Here is a 4642-nt window from a genome sequence, read left to right as displayed (position 1 = left end):
ACAAGAGGAGAGAGAAGCTACATTGCTACATAAGGGGGGAGGGGCACAAGAGTGGTGATAAGCTACATTGGGGGGCACATGGGGGGCACATGAGAATAGATAAGTTGCATGGGAGAGTCACATGAGATAAGCTGTGTAAAGGGGAGGCAAGAAGTATGAGAGGGGAGAGATTTTAGGTGAAAGAGCTGTGTGAGGGATAAGATGTGTCAGAGGGAAGAGCTGTGTGAGGAGATGAGTGACCAGATGCATCAAGAGGAAGAGCTGTGTGGAATAAGGTGCGTCAGTGGCAAGAGCTGCATGTAGGAAGTAGTTACAGGATGGACAGTGAATATGTCAATCCCAGAATGCAGGTGCTGGCATGCTGTCAACATTAGGGAGGCCAATCCCGGGATCGGCGGGATCCCGGGATTTGAGGCCAAAAATGCCGGGATTTGAATCCCGGGATTGGAGGCTCCAATCCCGGGATTCACGGGATTTTGGCCGCTGAGCTCTAGTGCTTTTGGCCGTTGAGCTCTAGTGCTTGGCTCAGCCTCAGAGGCTGCCCGACCCCGGCTGCCTTGCTGTGCACAGCGTGACGTCAGCAAGGTCACGCTGCGCAGCCCCAGCCGTGCTCGCCGCGTCTGCTTTCAGCGCTCCTGCCCGTCAGTGAGTCCACCCGCCTTCAATACAAAGCTGGTGAACAGTGAACAGTGAATGGTGTGTGGTGAACGGCTCTGCTGCAGTGCTGTCACTGTGCCGCTGCTGCTTGCCTGCCTCTCAACCTTGGGGACCCTTTTATTTACTGTAGTAAGTATGTTCTTTTTTTTTTCTGATTTGAAATGGGGCTGTAGATTATAGTACAGTTCAATCCCGGAATCCCGGGATTGAGCATTTTTCAATCCCGAATCCCGGGATTGAAAAAACAGTCCGGGATTGGCCTCCCTAGTCAACATGCTACTTACATCATGTTAACCAGATCAAGAGCAACACGCAGCATGTTTACAGTTATAATGCCAGTTAAAATGTTCACATGGCAATGCCTGCATTCTGGGATTGATGTAGTCAGGGTGGAGCCCATGTACTCATCCCATTCTGTCCTCCCTTCTAATTTTTACATTCTTATGCTCTCCCACTTGCACTAATTGTAAAGAAGCGCTGGACACGCCCAATAGGTGGTGCTAAACATGCCCCTTTGGCGGTGCACATCCTAATTAAATTTGCTGTGCTATGGGTATCGGCAAGTCCGGAGGTTCCAGCTATACACTGGTATTATATTACATTGAATGTCTATTACAAATCTGTTAGGGTCTCCTGCCCTGTGCTGCCACGTCGTCATGGCAACCGGGAGACAAGTGCTAGCGGACTAACCTGAGCGCAGCTGATACTCCGGTTCGGGTCTTTTGCTGTGCAGTGGTTACAGGCATGGGATCCGGTGCTTGTTTTTGTGCTCACAGTCTGTGAGGTCTGAGGGGGGCGTGGACAGCACCTGCTTTATTAGGCCTCTTCTCAGGTTAAGCAGATGCTGCTGAATCTTTGTTGGTTGGTCAGTTCCTGAAAGTTAGCCAGTACTGTGTAGCTTTGTATTTTGTTGTTGCTTACTGCAAATAGGCCTGGGCATTTGGTACTACACTCTGCCAATCCAGACCTAGCAGTAAGACTGGAGTCAGTCGTTTAGCCTGCTGAGGTTCTTTTGCTATTCTGTGAACCCAGCAGGTTTGTGGCTGTACTTTCAGACCTGCCTGCATAATCCTCTCTCACTGTGCAGGGCGTCCATGTGTCAGTTTAGTGGCAGTAAGCTGAACCTGGGCCCTGCAAGTGAGAATTAGGATTGTGGAGACTCTCCTTGTGTCTATTATTCCATCTCTGACCAAGGAGTTTACTGCCACACCCGTTGGTAACCCTTTAGGGTTTTGCTGTTGCCCTTAGCAACAGCATTTCGGGTTCTCTACGTATTAAAACACAACATCTTGCTTTTTCCATCTGAGCATTTCTAATACTAGGGAGACACCCAGTTTCTTAGCCTCTGGGCTTCTCTGTTCACTCTGTGTTGGTTTTGTTACCCTATCACCTTCTGTGTACGTTATGTCATATTTCCCAGTCTGTCTGTGAGTTCATTTGTTTTGCATCCCTCTCTGTTCAGACACCAGTACATTCCTGCAGGCACTGGTGTGTATAACAGTTCAAACACCAGTACATTCCTGCAGGCACTGGTGTGCATAACATATTCAGCAGCCCAATACTCCTGTTGAAATTTTGTGGGAGTATGGAGCATACCCCTCAAAATACGTTGCAACAGGTGGTCAATCAGGTGCAGGTCCTGACTCGTCAATTTAATGATTTGTCCATTAAAATGCACACCTCCCAGGCCGCTGGCGGAGCTCCCGCAGCAGCAGCACCTTCAGGGGTTAAGGAGCCGAAAGTAAATCTTCCGGATCGTTTTTCTGGAGATCGCTCGCAGTTCTTTTGTTTCAAGGAGAGCTGCAAGTTATATTTCCAGCTTAGGCCTCAGTCTTCTGGGTCAGAGATTCAGCGGGTGGGCATAGTGATTTCCTTGCTACAAGGAGACCCACAGGTCTGGGCATATGGGTTGCAGCCTGACTGTCCGTCGCTTAAAAGTGTTGATGCTTTTTTTACGGCACTGGGCATGTTGTATGATGACCCTGACAAGACGGCCTCAGCCGAGGCTCCGATTTCGATCCTTAAGCAAGGGCGAAGGCCAGTTGAGGTTTACTGTACGGAGTTTCGGAGGTTGGCCCATGATACCCAGTGGAATGACCCAGCCCTGAGACACCAGTACCGAAGAGGTCTTTCTAACCAGATAAAAGACCAACTGGTACAATATCCCTTGCCTGATAACTTGGATCAGCTCATGCAGTTATCCATCCGGGTGGATAGACGGCTGAGAGAGCGTAGGCTTGAAAGGGAGACCGAGGTTTCCTTCTTTCCCAAGGGAACCTCAGACTCTGAGGAATTTTCCGAGGAGCCTATGCAGATTGGGGCTACCCGCCTCTCCTCGCGTGAGAAGACGCGGAGGAGACAGCAGGGGTTGTGTTTGTACTGTGGGAATAAGGGTCATGTGGTAGTATCATGCCCAGAAAAGCCAGAAAACTTCAGGGCCTGAGGGTGATGGGAAATATCCTGTCAGGCCAGAAGTCAGAATTTCCCAAGAAGACTTTTATCATTCCGGTGACCTTGAAGATCCTCGGTCAAACTGTCAAGACTGAGGCCTTTGTGGACAGTGGGGCCGACGGGGTTTTTATGGACCGCCAATTCGCCCTGAAACACTCTGTTTCCTTAGTACCCTTGGCGTCGGAAATTGAGATTTGTGGGTTAAACGGGGAACCATTATCCCAGGGTAAAATTACCTCTTGCACTAGCCAGATTTCTTTGTTTATTGGAGCCACACACTCTGAAAAATTGTCCTTTTATGTGACTGTCTGTACTTTTGCCCCATTGGTGTTGGGGTTACCCTGGTTAAAGGCCCACAATCCTCAATTTGACTGGGTCTCTGGGGAGATTCTTAGTTGGGGTACTGATTGTTTCAGGAGTTGCTTGAGCCTTCCAGTCAGGCTCTCGCAGCTAAGTTTGCCAGGATTGCCAGGGTGTTATGCAGATTTTGCGGACGTGTTCTCCAAAAAAGTTGCAGAGGTACTACCTCCCCATCGCCCCTATGACTGTGCCATTGATTTGTTGCCGAATGCTAAGCTTCCCAAGAGCAGGTTGTACTCCCTGTCACGTCCTGAGACTCAGGCTATGGCAGAGTACATTCAGGAGAACTTGGCTAAAGGATTTATCAGACCTTCACAGTCTCCAGTTGGGTCGGGGTTCTTCTTCGTGGGTAAAAAGGACGGTTCATTTCGACCCTGCATCGACTTCAGGGAATTGAACCGTATCACGATTAAAAACTCATACCCACTGCCTCTCATTTCGGTCTTGTTTGACCAGCTTCGTACTGCCACCATTTTTTCTAAGATTGACCTACGCGGTGCGTACAATCTAATCCGAATAAGAGAGGGGGATGAATGGAAGACTGCCTTTAATACCCACTCAGGGCATTATGAATATTTGGTGATGCCTTTTGGGCTCTGTAATGCCCCGGCAGTCTTCCAGGATTTCATGAACGATGTGCTCAGGGAATATTTGGATAGATTCTTAGTTGTATACTTAGATGACATCCTAATCTTCTCCCATTCCCTGGAGGAACATCGGAAGCATGTATGCTTAGTCCTCCAGAAACTCAGAGACCACCGGCTTGGGGCGAAGCTGGAGAAGTGCGAATTTGAAGTTCAGCAAATCGCATTTCTAGGATATATTATCTCCCCAGAAGGTTTCCAAATGGAGGGTTCCAAGGTACAGGCAGTCCTGGATTGGGTGCAGCCCACTAGTTTGAAGGCGCTTCAGCGTTTCCTGGGCTTTGCAAATTTTTATAGACGATTTATCGCTGGATTTTTGTCTATAGTGGCGCCCTTGGTGGCACTCACTAAGAAAGGGGCGGATGTTGCTCACTGGTCTCGTGAGGCCAAAGCGGCTTTTGCCCGTCTCAAAAGGGCATTTGTCTCGGCCAAGGTGCTGCGACACCCAGATCCAGAGCGTCCTTTTGTGGTGGAGGTGGATGCCTCTGAGATGGGTATTGGGGCAGTGCTCTCTCAGATGGGAGTGTCTG

The sequence above is a fragment of the Pseudophryne corroboree genome, chromosome 1 (assembly GCF_028390025.1).
Source record: "Pseudophryne corroboree isolate aPseCor3 chromosome 1, aPseCor3.hap2, whole genome shotgun sequence".
NCBI lineage: Eukaryota > Metazoa > Chordata > Amphibia > Anura > Myobatrachidae > Pseudophryne > Pseudophryne corroboree.
The sequence above is the reverse complement of the archived record's forward strand: the minus strand, read 5'-3'. Positions refer to the sequence as shown.